A 17682-nucleotide genomic window follows, 5' to 3' on the forward strand; every position below is an offset into this window, starting at 1 on the left:
AGAGGGCCGGGGCCGCCACAGAGAAGGCTCTTCCCCTGGGTCCCGCCAAGCGGCATTGTTTAGTTGACGGGACCCGGAGAAGACCCACTCTGTGGGACCTAACTGGTCGCTGGGATTCGTGCAGCAGAAGGCAGGCAAGAGGGGGCAAAATGGGCCGTGCTATACAGATAGCCCTCGACTTTTAACCTAAACAAGTGCAAAGTTATGTATATCAGGGCATAGAACCCCAATTATCAAATTGGCACGAATCCCAGCGGCCAATAAGGTCCCACAGAGTCGGCCTTCTCCGGGTCCCGTCGACGAAGCAATGCCGTCTGGCGGGAGCCAGGGGAAGAGCCTTCTCTGTGGTGGCCCCGGCCCTCTGGAACCAACTCCCCCCCGGAGATCAGGACTGCCCCAACCCTCCTTGCCTTTCGTAAGCTCCTGAAAACCCACCTATATCGCCAGGCATGGGGAAATTAATATACCCCTCAGCTATTATGATTTATGTATGGTTTATGTGGGTTCTATGATTGGTTTTTTTTATTATAAGGGTTTTAAATACTGTTTTTAATATTGGATTTGTACTTTGTATATTGCATGTTGTGAGCCGCTCCGAGTCTTTGGAGAAGGGCAGCATACAAATTTATTTATTATTATTATTATTATTAATAATAATAATAATAATAATAATACCGACTAACTGATGGGGACCAGGTTTTCTGAGACAACCCAAGAAAGGGATCTTTGGGTTTTGGTGGACAGCTCAATGAAGATGTCAACCCAGTGTTCTCTGAGCTTGGTGGATTTCTCACAGACCTTTTATTACCTAACTAGGGAACATCATCAGTGCGAGGAGGGAGTGGAGAGTGCAGAGAGGAGGAGGAGGAAGAAGACAACTGTAGGGTCTTCGGTGCTCACTAAGCTTGATTGCTTCATGACCCAACCAAGTAGCATTATCAAGGCCCAGGGGAAGAGCCTTCTCTGTGGGGGCTCCGGCCCTCTGGAATCAGCTCTCCCTGGAGATTCGCACTGCCCCCGCCCTCCTTGTCTTCCATAAGAGTCTCAAGACTCACCTATGTCGCCAGGCTTGGGGCAATTAGGTCTCAGCCCCCTGGGCAACGAAATGAGATGCACGTTGTATGATTGAATCGGTACGATCGTTTTTTAAATATTGGATTTTTAGAGTGTACTGTAATTTTAAATTTAATTAGATTTGCCTTCTGCGTTGTATTGCTATATTATATGCTTTGAGCCGGCCTGAGTCCTCAGAGGGGCTGCATACAAATCTAATAAATAATAATAAATAATAATAATAGTGCTGGAAGAGACTGGAAGGAGGAGGAGGAGACTTCAAGGTCCTTGGTGCTTTCTGAGCTTGGTGGTTTTGTTGCAGACGTCTTATTACCCAACTAGGGAACATCATCAGTGCCTGGAGGGAGTGGGGTTCCCAGAGAAGAGGAGGAGACGAATTGAAAGTCTTTGGCGTTTTCTGAGCTTGGTCGTTTTCTTGTAGACATCTTATTACCCAAGTAGGGGACATCATCAGTGTTAGGAGGGAGTGGGGTTTGTTGAGAACAGGAGAAGGAGGAGGAAGACAGTGGGGTCCTTGATTCATATTTAAATATGTCAAAGGGTTTAATAAGGTTCAGGAGGGAAGTGTTTTTAATAGGAAAATGAACACAAGAGCAAGGGGGCTCAATCTGAGATTAGTTGGGGGAAAGATCAGAAGCAAGGTGAGAAAATATTATTTCACTGAAAGAGTAGTAGATGCTTGGAACAAACTTCCAGAAGACATCGTTGGTAAATCCACAAGAACTGAATTTAAACATGCTTGGGATAAACATCTATCCACCCTAAGGTAAAAGGCAGGAAATCGTATAAGGGCAGGCTAGATGGACCAGGAGGTCTTTTTCTGACGTCAATCTTCTACGTTTCTATGAATGAGGGAGGGAGGGAGGAAGGAAAGAAGGAAAGAAAGAGAAGGAAGGAAGGAATGAGGAAGGAAGGTTGGAAGGAAAGAAGGAAAGAGACGGAAGGAAGGAATGAGGAAGGAAGGAAAGAAGGAAAGAGAGACGGAAGGAAGGAATGAGGAAGGAAAGAGAGACGGAAGGAAGGAATGAGCAAGGAAGGGAAGAAGGAAAGAAAGATGGAACGAAGGAATGAGGAAGGAAGGAGGGAGGGAAGAAGTAAAGAAAGAGAAGGGAGGAAGGAGGGAGGGAAGAAGGAAAGAAAGAGAACGAAGGAATGAGGAAGGAAGGAGGGAGGGAAAAAGGAAAGAAAGAGAAGGGAGGAAGGAAAGAAAGAAAGAGACGGAAGGAAGGGAAGGGAGGAAGAGGGAGGGAGGAAGAATCCACAGTCACTGAATGTAAACCTGCCTGGGATAAATATAAATCCATCCTAAGATAAAATACAGGAAATAGTATAAGGGCAGACTAGATGGACCAGGAGGTCTTTTCCTGCCGTCAATCTTCTATATTCTCTCCGAGCTTGGTGGTTTTCTTCCAGACCTTCCATGACCCAACTAGGCAACGCCATCAGTGTTAGAAGGGAGAGGTGGATATGAAGAGGAGGGTTGCAAAGATCAATGGTGCTCTCGGAGCTTAATTGCTTCCTCCCAGACATTTTATGACCCAGCTAGGCTACATCATCAGGGCCCTTTTCTGGCAAACTGACCCCTTGATGGAAACCCCTGCAGCACCAGGGCTGTGAAGTTTGCACGTTTGTCTTGGAGATCCGTGTGGTCGGGGACTCGAAGTTCCTTCCTCGGAGGTGGAGGGGGGGTGGGGAAGACGCCACTTCCCCCTTCCTTAAAAGGGGGTCTGCCGTGTGTTGCAGCCCCAGTCAGTAAGCCTGGTTAGTGCGCTTGCAAATATCTCCAGAGGTCCAGAGGGGGTGAATCACATCCTGGGAGCCTCGTGCATCGCTCAGCTATGTGTTGGCTGCTTGTCCTGGCTCAGTGTCGGTCCCTTGAATTGGGCTGGGCAGGGTTGAGGACGGTCTTAGGGATTCCCTTGGGGGGGGGGGTAGAGGCTGGGCAAAGAGAAGGAGGGGAGAGGTAGAAGGGGGGGGGCAGGAATGCCTGGTATGCAGCTGTCCCAGGAACACCGCCTGGGGTGTGTCTAGACAAACAAATCAGACTGGTTCTTTCCTTCTCCTGGTGAACCGACTTCTTGATGGCTGTCTTGTTTCTTTCCTTGTTTTCTTCCTTCCTTCCCTTCCTTCATTCTTCTTTTTTCCTTCTTTCTTTCCTTCTTTCCCTTCCTTCATTCTTTGCTTCTTTCTATTGCTTCTTCCTTCTTTCTTTCTTTCTTTCTTTCCTTCTTTCCTTCCCTTCATTCTTTCTTTGCTTCTTTCTTTCCTTTCTTCCTTTTTCCTTCTTTCTTTCCTTCCTTCCCTTCCTTCATTCTTTCTTTGCTTCTTTCTTTCCTTTTTCCTTCTTTCTTCCCTTCCTTCCTTCCCTTCATTCTTTCTTTGCTTCTCCCTTTCCTTCTTATTTCCTTCCTTCCTTTCCTTTCTTCATTTTTCCTTCTTTCTTTCCTTTCTTTCTTTCCATCCTTCCTTTCCTCCCTTTCTTCTTTCTTTCCTCCCTCCCTTCCTTTCCTTCTTCCTTCCTTGCTTGCTTACTTAACTTCTTCCTTGCTTGCTTGCTTGTTTGCTTTCTTTCTTTCTCTTTCTTTCTTTCTTTCCTTATTTACTCCCTCCCTCCCTTCTTCCTTCCTTCCTCCTTGCTTTCTTTCTCTTGCTTTACCTTCCTTCCTTCCTCCCTTCTTTCTTTGTCTTATTTCTTCCTTCCTTGCTTACTTACTTAACTTCTTCCTTCCTTGGTTGCTTTCTCTTGCTTTCTTTCCTTCCTTCCTCCCTCTCTCCCTCTCTTCCCTCTGGTTCTTCACCTTCCACCCCCAATTCACACTAACCTCCAGCTTCCGAGATTAATCCTAGACCCAGTGGAGATTTCCACTGTCGCTCCGGCCGGTCTCCTGGAGACCAAGGCGATAATGTAATCTGATTTTGTCAACGAACTCCCTGGGGGGATTTAGATTAAATTGCGGATGGAAAGTCACCAGCCCTTGCTTGTCAAAGGGGAGTGGAGAGGAAAGAACAAAACAGAAATGTAGAGTTGGAAGGGACCTTGGAGGTCTTCTAGTCCAACCCCCTGCTTGGGCAGGAGACCCTCCACTACTTCAGACAGATGGTTGTTCAACATCTTCTTAAAAACTTCCAGTGTTGGAGCATTCACAACCTCCGGTGGCAAACTGTCCCATGGATTAATTGTTCTAACTGACAGGATTTTTCTCCTTAGTTCCAGGTTGCTTCTCTTCTCGATTAGTTTCCACCCATTGCTTCTTGTTCTACCCTCGGGTGCTTTGGAGAATAGGTTGATTCCTTCTTCTTTGACGCAAACCCTGAGAGATTGGGAGACTGTTATCATGTCTCCCCTGGTCCTTCTCTTCATTCGCTGGCTGGGGAATTCTGGGAGTTGAAGTCCAAATATCTTCAAGTTGTAATGGTTGGGAAACACTGCATTAGAGTAAACCTAGCAATAGCCCTTATATACCGCTTCCTAGTGCTTTTCCAGCCCTCTCAAAGCGGTTTACAGAATCAGCCTCTTGCCCCCAACAATCTGGGTCCTGATTTTACGCACCTTGGAAGGACGGAAGGCTGAGTCGACCTGGAGCTGGTCAGGATCAAACTGCTGGCAGGTAGTTAGTGAATTAAGAGAGGAAAGGAAATGAGAGGGGATGATGGACGGAGGGAGGAAGGAAGAAAGAAAAAAGGAAAGGGAAAGAAAGAAAGGAAGAAAGAAAGAAAGCAGGAAGGGAGGGAGGGATGGATGGAGAGATGGAGGGTGGGAAAGGGTGGGGAAGGAAAAAGGAAGGAAATGGCAAAAGAGAAAGGAAAGAAAAAAGAAAGAAAGAAAGGAGGCAGGAAGGGAGGGAGGGAAGGAGGGATGGAGGGAAAGTAGGAGGGAAGAAGGAAAAGGCAAAAGAGAAAGGAAAGAAAGAAAGGAAGGCGGGAAGGAAGGAGGGAAGAAGGAAAAAGGAAGGAAATGGCAAAAGAGAAAGGAAAGAAAGAAAGAAAGAAAGAAAGAAAGGAGGCAGGAAGGGAAGGAGGGATGGAGGGAAAGTAGGAGGGAAGAAGGAAAAGGAAAAAGAGAAAGGAAAGAAAGAAAGAAAGAAAGAAAGGAGGCAGGAAGGGAGGGAGGGAAGGAGGGAAAGTAGGAGGGAAGAAGGAAAAAGGAAGGAAATGGCAAAAGAGAAAGAAAAGAAAGAAGGGAAGGAAGGAAGGCCAGGGGATTCTGGGAGTTGAAGGGCACCCCTCTTAATCCTGAGGTTGAGAAGATTGACTTCTCATCCTCAAACCTCTTGGGAATTCTGCTCCTTATCCTGTATCTGCAGAGCATGGAGTTGGAGAAGGAAAACAGGGCAGGAGCCTTGCTGAGGAATTGCACAGCTCCAGAGACTGACTGACGTCAGGAAACTTGGCTTCATTTCACAACTTTGTGCAATTTTAATTATTTTTTACCCAACTCTTTAAAAAAAATAGCAACAACACCTAACAAGTAAACACTGAAGTTCAAAAGAACATGAGGACTAGGAACCCTCCTAAATCTGGAGGAGCCTCCCACCCCAAACTACGCAAGTGACACACCTCGCAGCCGAGTCACACACCCCCGGGGCCAACCCCAATAGGTCTTCCCTTATTTTTATTTTCCTCTGCAAAAGAGAAGATGATGTTATGGCCCCTGTGGTTGAATGCGTAAGGAATAATAAGCTCAGAAGGAAATGTTCAAATGCTTAACACGGTTTAGGCAATAAATTGTCTGCTTTGAGTACAGCCAGCACATCACCAGATTTGTACTTTTATGGAGTCACAAGTTGAGGCTGTTTTTATTTTTATTTTAAAAACACGGTCTTCAGGTGAACTCAGTTTCCAGGTATTTCGTTTCTTTGGGGGGTTTTTCCTTCCTTCCTTCCTTCCTTCCTCTCTCTTCTATTTATGTCTGTCCTCTATCTCTTTATTTCTTTCATCCTAACTTCCTTTCATTCTTTCTTTTTTCCTTCCTTCCTTTCTCTCTCTTCTATCTATATATCCTCTATCTCTTTCTTTCTTTCTTTCATTCTTTTTTCCTTCCTTCCTTCCTTTCTCTCTCTCTCTTCTACGGTATCTATATATCCTCTGTCTTTCTTTCATTCTTTCTTTTTTCCTTTCTTTCATTCTTTCTTTCTTCCTTCCTTTCTCTCTCTCCTATCTATATATCATCTATCTATCTATCTATCTATCTCTTTCTTTCTTTCATTCATTCTTTTTTCCTTCCTTCCTTCCTTCCTTCCTTTCTTTCTCGCTCTTCTATCTATATATCTGTCTTTCTTTCTTTCATTCTTTCTTTTTTCCTTCCTTCCTTTCTTTCATCCTTCCTTCCTTTCTCTCTCTCTCTTCTATCTATATATCCTCTGTCTCTTTCTTTCTTTTTTCCTTCCTTCCTTCCTTCTTCCCTCCCTCCCTCCCTTCCTTCCTTCCTTCCTCTCTCTTCTATCTATATATCCTCTGTCTCTTTCTTTCTTTCTTTCTTTCTTTCTTTCTTTCTTATGTATTGCTTTTTCTGTTGAATTTCACTTTTCTATTTCTTTCTCTCTCTTTCTCTCTTTTTCTTTCTCATTGTTCTCATTAGCACATGGAAGGACCAGAAACAATGGAATGGAACTGCAAGGGAGGAGATTTAGATGAGATATCAGAAAAAACTTTCTAACGCTAAGGGTGATAAACCAGTGGAACAGTCTGCCACAGGAGGTGGTGGGCTCGCCTTCACTGGAGGTCTTCAAACAGAGACTGGACAGTCATCTTTCTGGGATGGTTTAATGAATCCTGCTTTGAGCAGGGGGTTGGACCCGATGACCCTCGAGGTCCCTTCCAACTCTATGATTTTATCTATGATTCTTTCTTTCTTTCTCTTCTATCTATATCTGTCCCCTCTCTCTCTCTTTCTTTCTTTCTTTTCTTGCTTTTTCTGTCGAATTTCACTTTTCTTTCTCTTTCTTTCTCTATCTTTTTCTTTTTTTTCTTTCTCTCTTTCTTTCTCTCTCTTACACTTTTATTATTTTTATAAGTAACACAGGACAGCAAACATAGCTAATATTCTTTCCCATCTCCTAGTTTTCCTAAACCAGCAATGCTGTAGGTAAGTTGAGCTGAAAGTGACCAGCTCAAAGTCACCCAGCTGCCTTTCATGCCTAAGGCGGGACTAGAACTCACCCTCTCCTAGTGATTGGCCCAAAGCCTCTTAGCCAGCTTTCATGCCAAAGGCGGGACTAGAACTCCCGTCCCCTGGTGATTGGCCCAAACTCACACAGTTGGTTTCCATGCCTACCGCAGTACTAGAGTTCACCCACTCCTGGTTTCTAGCCTTAACTACTGGACCACACAGTCTCTCTCGGCAGTGGGGATCAAAGTATCCCATCGCCTCATTGCTGCATGGAAATCTCCCCTCCAAGGTCTAACCAGGCAAACCCCTGCTTAGCTTCGGCACCCCTATCAGGCCAGCAAAACTAGCCCTTCGGCCTTTAGATCCCAAAGTACGTCCATTTACACCAATGTTTACCAACCTTGGTCACTTGAAGATATTTGGACTTCAACTCCCAGAATTCCCCAACCAGCATTCGCTGGCTGGGGAATTTATTTATTTTATTTTATTTTATTTATTCATTTGTCCAATACACAAGTATATAGGAAGAAAATAGACATGTGATAATATAAAAAGGGTGAAAGTGGGCTTAGAGGAGAGGCTATATGAAAGAAACAGAATATATATGATAGGTGAAAGAAAGGAAAGACAATTGGACAGGGGACGAAAGGCACACCAGTGCACTTATGTACGCCCCTTACTGGCCTCTTAGGAACCTGGAGAGGTCAATCGTGGAGAGTCTAAGGGAGAAATGTTGGGGGTTAGGGGTTGACACAATTGAGTCTGGTAATGAGTTCCATGCTTCGATAACTCGATTGTTGAAATCATATTTTTTACAGTCAAGTTTGGAGCATTTCGTATTGAGTTTGAATCTGCGTGCTCTTGTGTTGTTACGGTTGAAGCTGAAGTAGTCATTGACCGGTAGGACGTTGCAGCATATGATCTTGTGGGCAATACTCAAATCGTGTTTTAGGCACCGTAGTTCTAGGCTTTCTAGGCCCAGGATTGCTAGTCTATTTTCGTAGGATATTCTGGGAGTTGAAGTCCAAATATCTTCAAGTTGCCACGGTTGGGAAACACTGATCTACATGGCCATCCAGCTCTTAAGCCGTAACCTTGCTGACCACAATGAAAACAAAGCTGTGTTTCTAAAAAAAAATGAAACAAAGCAAGCTTCAGGATTTCTCTCTGCTCCGGTTAATTATTATTTTTTAAAAGAACCCGATTAATCTTCCACTCCTAGTACGCAGGGCGTGCTCTGCAAATTGTGTTTACACGGACACACCTAGTTATTTGGAAAAATCTGCCTGGCTCACCTGCCTGGGGCTCGAAACCTGCTCATTTAAGCCGGGCCCAGCTGGGACCTTCTGCTCAAAATAAGCCTCATCACGGGTGGAGGTTTCTCTCCCCACCTGCCCAGCGAGTCTCTGGAGCTTTCGTGCCACCTGAACTACACCTGACTAATCAAAAGCGGCTGAAAACGCTCCTTCTCTCTCCTTCGGCCTTTGTAAATGCCAGGTTTTAAGCCTTTCATTCTTGGTGAGCAGGCTAGAGAGAGGCTGGGCTGCCTGCAGTCCATCAACTGGCCGACAACCCAGAACTAAATTAATTTCTCCCGTCGTCGTTCTCTCCTATCCCTGGTTTTTTAAAAAAACACACAAAATAACGAAGGGAATTCAATTTGTAATGGAACTGGAACCTAAGAACCTGAGAAGAGCCCTGCTGAATTGGGCCAAAGCCCATCAAGTCCAGCATTCTGTGTCCCACAGTGGACCACCAATTGTCCATGGGGATCTTGAGCAGAGAGAGAAGGCAAGACCCTCCCTTTCCCTGGACCCCCAACAAATAGAAACAGAAACATAGAAGACTGACGGCAGAAAAAGACCTCATGGTCCATCTAGTCTGCCCTTATACTATTTCCTGTATTTTATCTTAGGATGGATCTATGTTTATCCCAGGAATGTTTAAATTCAGTTACTGTGGATTTACCAACCACGCCTGCTGGAAGTTGGTTCCAAGCATCTACGACTCTTTCAGTAAAATCATATTTTCTCACGTTGCTTTTGATCTTTCCCCCAACTAACTTCAGATTGTGTCCCCTTGTTCTTGTGTTCACTTTCCTATTAAAAACACTTCCCTCCTGAACCTTATTTAACCCTTTGACATATTTAAATATTTCAATCATGTCCCTCTTTTTCCTTCTGTCCTCCAGACTCTACAGATTGAGTTCATGAAGTCTTTCCTGATACGTTTTATGCTTAAGACCTTCCACCATTCTTGTAGCCCGTCTTTGGACCCGTTCAATTTTGTCAATATCTTTTTGTAGGTGAGGTCTCCAGAACTGAACACAGTATTCCAAATGGGGTCTCACCAGCACTCTATATAGCGGGATCACAATCTCCCTCTTCCTGCTTGTTATACCTCTAGCTATGCAGCCAAGCATCCTGCTTGCTTTTCCTACCGCCCGATCACACTGCTCACCCATTTGGAGACTGTCAGAAATCACTACCCCTAAATCCTTCTCTTCTGAAGTTTTTGCTAACACAGAACTGCCAATGCAATACTCAGATTGAGGATTCCTTTTGCCTAAGTGCATTATTTTACATTTGGAAACATTAAACTGCAGTTTCCATTACTTTGACCATTTATCTAGTAAGGCTAAATCATTTACCATATTACAGACACCTCCAGGAATATCAACCCTATTGCACACTTTAGAGTCATCAGCAAATAGGCAAACCTTCCCTACCAAACCTTCCCCTATATCAAATGGGACCCAAGGGAACCCTGCCTGCCTCAACCAACATAGAGGCAGCACATGGACATCCGTTTAAATAACCACCTATGATACACTTGGCATCCATGAATCTGTCTAATCCTGCCTTGAAGGTATCCAAGATGACAGCTGTCACGACCTCTTCTGGAAGGGAATTCCATCAACCAAGGACCCTCGGGGGGAAAAAATATTTCTCTTTATTTGTCCTCACTTTCTTACCTGTGAGCTTTAGGGAGGGCCCCCTGGTCCTAGTATTGTGGGATATAGGAAATAATGTTTCTCTATCCACCTTTTCTATCCAATGGAGGATTTTATAGCGAGAGCTATCGTGGGGCTTCCAAGATCTGCCCACGTTTCACCAACACTCCGCAGTCTGCACTGGCTGCCGATCAGTTTCCGGTCACAATTCAAAGTGTTGGTAATGACCTATAAAGCCCTACATGGCATCGGACCAGAATACCTCCAGGACCGCCTTCTGCCGCACGAATCCCAGCAGCCAATCAGGTCCCACAGAATTGGCGTTCTCCAGGTCCCGTCGACTAAACAATGTCGTTTGGCGGGACCCAGGGGAAGAGCCTTCTCTGTGGCGGCCCCGGCCCTCTGGAATCAACTCCCCCCGGAGATTCGAATTGCCCCCACCCTCCTTGCCTTCCGCAAGATGTTGAAGACCTATCTATGTCGCCAGGCATGGGGGGAATAACTATCTCTTCCCCCACCACCACCTTTTTTCCTGACTGTAATATATGAGAATGGTGTGATTGTGCAGTAATTATTGCTTTTAATATCTATGGGTTTTAAATCTCGTTTTTTAACTCTATTGGATTTGTATTCCATGTATTGTATTGTTGTTGTTGTGAGCCGCCCCGAGTCTTCGGAGAGGGGCGGCATGCAAATCTAATAAATCTTAAATGTTATACCCTTCAATCAAGTCACTGCTTAAACGCCGTCTTTCAAGGCTGGAGAGACCAAGGCGTTGCAACCTGGTTTCATAAGGGAGATGAAGAGAAGGATTTAGGGGTAGTGATTTCTGACAGTCTCAAAATGGGGTGAGCAGTGTGGTCGGGCAGTAGGAAAAGCAAGTAGCATGCTTGGCTGCATAGCTAGAGATATAACAAGCAGGAAGAGGGAGATTGTGATCCCCTTATATAGAGTGCTGGTGAGACCCCATTTGGAATAATACTGTGTCCAGTTCTGGAGACCTCACCTACAAAAAGAGATTGACAAAATTGAACGGGTCCAAAGACGGGCTACAAGAATGGTGGAAGGTCTTAAGCATAAAACGTATCAGGAAAGACTTAATGAACTCAATCTGTAAAGTCTGGAGGACAGAAGGGAAAGGGGGGACATGATCGAAACATTTAAATATGTCAAAGGGTTAAATAAGGTTCAGGAGGGAAGTGTTTTTGATGGGAAAGTGAACACAAGAACAAGGGGACACAATCTGAAGTTAGTTGGGGGAAAGATCAAAAGCAACATGAGAAAATATTATTTGACTAAAAGAGTAGTAGATCCTTGGAACTAACTTCCAGCAGACGTCGTTGGTAGATCCACAGTCACTGAATTTAAACATGCCTGGGATAAACATATATCCATCCTAAGATAAAATACAGAAAATAGTATAAGGGCAGACTAGATGGACCAGGAGGTCTTTTTCTGCCGTCAATCTTCTATGTTTCTATGTAACCTATGCCATGCATGCCTCAGGTGGCACATGGAGACATTTAATAATAATAATAATAAAATAAATAAAATAATAATAATAATTTATTAGATTCTAGTTGTTTTATTATTGGATTGTCACATGCTGTTTTTATTATTGTTGTTAGCCGCCCCGAGTCTACGGAGAGGGGCGGCATACAAATCCAATAAATTATTATTATTAAATTATTAATTATTGTATGCCGCCCCTCTCCGAAGACCCGGGACGGCTCACAACAATTTATTTATTATTATAGTTGAAAGGGACCTTGCAGGTCATCAAGTCCAACCCCCTGCTCAAGCAGGAAATCCTACACCTCCCCAGCCAGGTGGCCATCCAATCTCCTCTTGAATGTGTCAAGTGATGGGGCGTTCACAACCTCCGCTGGCAGGTCGTTCCACTGATTGATGGTTCTCACCGTCAGAAAGTTCTTCCTTATTTCCAGGTTGAATCTCTCCTTGGTCAGTTTCCATCCGTTGTTCCTGGTCTGGCCCTCTGTTGCCCTGGAAAATAGTGTGAGCGTCTCCTGTCTGTGGCAAATACTGTATCTGTATAGGGTCATTCTTTGTCAAGTGGACCACTGCTTTTTGCAGCCTTATTTGAAAAGATACCATCACAAAAACAACATATGTGATAGAAAAAAATGTGCTCTTGCTAATGAAGTAAAAATGAAGATGATTGAAGATGAGAAAACAGGGAGCTCTCTTTCCTCACCTTCAATCATCTTCATTAGAAAGAGGAAGGATTTTTCCTATCGCTCCCTGTTTTCTCACCTCGTTTTCTCACCCGCTTAAAAGCACTGTGAAGCGGTATATAAGTCTAAATGCTATTGCTTTTCTTTCTGTCTGTCTGTCTTTCTTTTTCTTCCTCCCTCCCTTCCTCTTTCCTCTCTCTATCTCTTTTTCTTTCTTTCTTTCTTTCTTTCTTTCCTTCTTTCTTTCCTTTCTCTCTTTCTTTCTCTCCCTTTCTTTCTTTCTTTCTCTGGGGCGGTTAGAGTGCAGCACTGCAGGCTCCTTCATCTAACTGCCAGCTGTAGTTCAGCAGTTCATATCTCACCTCCGGCTCCAGGTTGACTCAGCCTTCCCTCCTTCCCAAGTTGGGTCAAATGAGGACCCTGATTGTTGGGGCCGATGGCCTGGAGACCCTCTGGGATGAAGGAGAGTGGGCTCCCTCCCCCGCCTGCTCCGGCCCTGGGTGCCAAGCCTGCCCTCCAGCCCCTCCTGCCCCGGGCCTTGTTAGCTTGGCACCCCCCATCCCTGGAGACCCAGGGAAGAACCTCCTTGGCGAGGCCTCTGTGGGCAGGGCGGAGTTGCCAAGAAAGAGAGCTGCCCGGAGGCCTACATGTTCCGGCAGGCCTGGATGCAGCCTTGCCTACATTCCCCTGAGCCACCCAGCTTTTGACGCTCGCTCGCTTGGGGAGGACCTTGGCAGCAATTGTGCCCCCGGGGGTGGAGTGGGGGTGCAGGGAGGACACGTTGGCTTGGGAGGGGGGTTCCTTCCAGCCCTTTTCTCTTGGAGAGTGGCGGAGGAACCAGAAAGGTTGCAAGGGGGGGAGCAGAGAGCTGGGGTGGGTAGGTCTGCCCAGGCCTTGTTGGGAAGGCAGTGCCTGTCCCCTCTTCCTCCTCCTCTTCCTCCTCCTTTCCTTCCTTCTCCTTCTCCTCTTTCTCCTCCTTCCTTCCTTCCTTCCTTCCTTCCTTCCTTACTTCCTTACTTACTTACTTACCCTCCTCCTCCTTTTCACCACCTACATTTCATTCCATTCCCTTCTCTTTCCTTGGCTCTTCTCCTTCTCCTCTCTTTCTCCTTCTCTTTCTTTCTTCCATCCCATTATTCCCTTTCTTCTCGTCTCTTTCTTCTCTTTTATTCTCCCCCTTTTCTTACTGTTTGCATTCCATTCCATTTTTTTCTCTCCTTTTCTCCTTCTCCTTTTTGTCTTTGGCTTCTCCTTGTACTTCTTCTCTTCTCCTTCTTCTCTCCTTCTACTACTCTCCTCCTCCTCCTCCTATTTGTATTCCATTCCATTTTCCTTCTCTCCTTCTACTACTCTCTTCCTCTCATTCGCCTTCTCCCATTCCATCTTTTCTTCTCCTTCTCTTCTTTCTACTATTCCTCTCCTCTTCGCATTCCATTCCATTTTCCTTCTCTTCTTCTACTATACAAATCTAATTAATAATAATAATAATAATAATAATAATAAGCGCCCGACTGGGAAGCGCCCGACTGGTGATGAAATATGAAATCCAGCTTAGTGATCTCGTTTGCTGAGTTGTACTGACATAATAATAATAATAATAATAAGCGCCCGACTGGGAAGCGCCCGACTGGTGATGAAATATGAAATCCAGCATAGTGATATATTTGTGAGTGACATAGGGGAAGGTTTGGTAGGGAAGGTTTGCCTATTTGCTGATGACTCTAAAGTGTGCAATAGGGTTGATATTCCTGGAGGCGTCTGTAATATGGTAAATGATTTAGCTTTACTAGATAAATGGTCTAAGCAATGGAAACTGCAGTTTAATGTTTCCAAATATAAAATAATGCACTTGGGGAAAAGGAATCCTCAATCTGAGTATTGTATTGGCAGTTCAGTGTTGGCAAATACTTCAAAAGAAAAGGATTTAGGGGTAGTGATTTCTGACAGTCTCAAAATGGGTGAACAGTGCAGTCAGGCGGTAGGGAAAGCAAGTAGGATGCTTGGCTGCATAGCTAGAGGTATAACAAGCAGGAAGAGGGAGATTATGATCCCACTATATAGAATGCTGGTGAGACCACATTTGGAATACTGTGTTCAGTTCTGGAGACCTCACCTACAAAAAGATATTGACAAAATTGAACGGGTCCAAAGACGGGCTACAAGAATGGTGGAAGGTCTTAAGCATAAAACGTATCAGGAAAGACTTAATGAACTCAATCTGTATAGTCTGGAGGACAGAAGGAAAAGGGGGGACATGATCGAAACATTTAAATATATTAAAGGGTTAAATAAGGTCCAGGAGGGAAGTGTTTTTAATAGGAAAGTGAACACAAGAACAAGGGGACACAATCTGAAGTTAGTTGGGGGAAAGATCAAAAGCAACATGAGAAAATATTATTTTACTGAAAGAGTAGTAGATCCTTGGAACAAACTTCCAGCAGATGTGGTAGATAAATCCACAGGAACTGAATTTAAACATGCCTGGGATAAACATATATCCATCCTAAGATAAAATACAGAAAATAGTATAAGGGCAGACTAGATGGACCATGAGGTCTTTTTCTGCCGTCAGACTTCTATGTTTCTATGTTTCTATGTTTCTATCTCGTTTGCTGAGTTGTACTGACATAATAATAATAATAATAATAATAATAATAATAATAATAATAATAATAATAATAAATACACCCTTTTCTCTTCTGCTTCTCTTTGTTCTCCTCCCTTCTCCTTTCCTCCTCCCCCTCTTGAAGACATTGATTGATTGACTGATTGATTGGTTGATTGGGTTTGAAGGACTCAGGGCAGCTCACAGACAGGTAGCTGGGATCCTCCCTACATACAAACCAGAGTCTGGAGCTATGCCAGTGCCTCAAGTGGACCTTTGCTGCCTCTTCCGTGTGGCTTATTGCCACAGCAGCACCAGGCCGAGCAGCGAGAGGGTCGATGTGTTCCAGGCAGCCATAGAGATGGTGGGAGTGTGTGCCATGCTCAACACCAGGCTCACCCTTGTGTTGAATCGGTGCCGCCGGGATTAAAACTCAGCAGCCCTTTGTAATGTGGGTGGGAATGTATTTTTTGGGCAACCAGGCCCAACCTCGTGTCTCACGGGCCCGGAATGTGAGAAGGTATGATAGGTGGGGCCTGTGAAGTCGACAGGTGTGGTGGTGAACTCAGTTGCACAAATCGTGGTGACGGAGGCGCATCAGAACCACCTCAACTTTCCTGCTGCCTTTTGAGGAATGAATGGAATAGAATAGAATATGGAATAGAATAACATAGTATGCCCATGTTACAGCAACACTCCGCAGTCTGCATTGGTTGCCGATCAGTTTCCGGTCACAATTCAAAGTGTTGGTTATGACCTATAAAGCCCTTCATGGCACCGGACCAGAATATCTCCGGGACCTCCTTCTGCCGCACGAATCCCAGCAAACGGTTAGGTCCCACAGAGTTGGCCTTCTCCGGGTCCCGTCAACTAAACAATGTCATTTGGCAGGACCCAGGAGAAGAGCCTTCTCTGTGGCGGCCCCGGCCCTCTGGAACCAACTCCCCCAGAGATCAGAATTGCCCCCACCCTCCTTGCCTTTCGTAAACTTCTCAAAACCCACCTCTGCCGTCAGGCATGGGGGAATTGAAATATCTTCCCCAGGCCTATATAATTTATGTATGGTGTGTTGTGTGCATGGTTTTTTAAATTATGGGTTTTTAACTTCGTATTATTAGATTTGTATTGTACATTGTTTTTATCACTGCTGTGAGCCGCCCCGAGTCTACGGAGAGGGGCGGCACACAAATTTAATAAATAAATAAAATAAACATAGAATAGAAATTTTTTTAATTGGATTTTTTGAAACATAAAGCATAAACCAGCACATACAAAAAGTAGATACATTATACGTACAAACAATTTACGGAAGCTTGTGCATTTTGAAATAAAGTTGTTTTTACATTGCTTTTTCTATACTGCTCAAAAAAATAAAGGGAACACTCACCTAACACCTCCTAGATCTGAATGAATGAAATATTCTCATCGAATATGTCACTTGCACAACTATTCCATTTGCACAACAGCATGTGGAATTGACTGTCAATCAGTGTTATTTCCTAAGTGGACAGTTTGATTTCACAGAAGTTTGATTTACTTGGAGTTATATTGTGTTGTTTAAGTGTTCCCTTTATTTTTTTGAGCAGTGTACATTGTCCTCTTTTATTTTGTCTGGGTTTTTTATTTCGGTTTTTTTTCCCCTCTATCCATTTGTATAATTTTCCCCATACTGTGTAATATTCATTTCCCTGTTTATTCTGCAACTCCATCATCATTTTATTCATTTTTGCGCATTCTGGTTTCTTTCTGATTATCATCTGTTCTGTTGGTTTATTTTCTTTTTTCCCAATTTTGTGCAAAACTCAATTTCGCCGCTGTAAGTACGTTATAAGATCTAAATTTGCCTTTTTATGATCTAGTACGTATATTTCCGGTTTTAGTTCTAGTTCATAATTAAGAATAGAATTCTTTATTGGCCAAGTGTGATTGGACATGTAAGGAATTCGTCTTTGGTGCAGATGCTCTCAGTATACATAAAACGGTCCTGGAGGTATTCTGGTCCGATGCCATGAAGGGCTTTATAGGTCATGACCAACACTTTGAATGGTGACTGGAAACTGATCGGCAGCCAGTGCAGGCCGCCGAGTGTTGGTGTAACATGGGCATACCTAGGAAAGCCATGATTGCTCTCGCAGCCGCATTCTGCACTATCTGAAGTTTCCGAACACTTTTCAAAGGTAGCCCCATGTAGAGAGCATTACAGTAGTCGAGCCTCGAGGTGATGAGGGCATGAGTGACTGTGAGCAGTGACTCCCTGTCCAGATAGGGCCGCAACTGGTGTACCAGGTGAACCTGGGCAAACGCCCCCCTCGCCACAGCTGAAAGATGGTGCTCTAATGTGAGCTGTGGACCGAGGAGGACACCCAAGTTGCGGACCCTCTCCGAGGGGGTCAATAATCCCCCCTACCCCAGGGTAATGGACGGACAGATGGAATTGTCCTTGGGAGGCAAAACCCACAGCCACTCCGTATTATTAGGGTTGAGTTTGAGCCTGTTGACACCCATCCAGACCCCAACAGCCTCCAGGCACTGGCACATCACTTCCACTGCTTTGCTGATTGGACAAGGGGTGGAGATGATACCTTACCCCATGCCCTTGCCCCACCCCATGCCCCATGATCTCGTATGGGATGGAATGGAATGGAATAGAGCAGAAACACTAGAATAGAATGGGATGGAATAGAGTATAAACCTCTTAGAAAAGGGGAGAGTTGGAGATTTTGGGGTTGGGGGAAGAAACCACAGA

At 44.6% G+C, this 17682-nt stretch overlaps 1 protein-coding gene across 2 annotated transcripts in view; it reads left to right on the forward strand.

Moving 5' to 3' along the window:
- Window positions 1-17682, forward strand: part of BCL2L1 (BCL2 like 1) — a 67224-nt gene that overhangs the window by 11562 nt on the left and 37980 nt on the right. The gene's annotated exons all lie outside the window — the stretch shown is intronic.

The sequence above is a fragment of the Erythrolamprus reginae genome, chromosome 3 (genome assembly GCF_031021105.1).
Source record: "Erythrolamprus reginae isolate rEryReg1 chromosome 3, rEryReg1.hap1, whole genome shotgun sequence".
NCBI classification, from domain to species: Eukaryota; Metazoa; Chordata; class Lepidosauria; order Squamata; family Dipsadidae; genus Erythrolamprus; species Erythrolamprus reginae.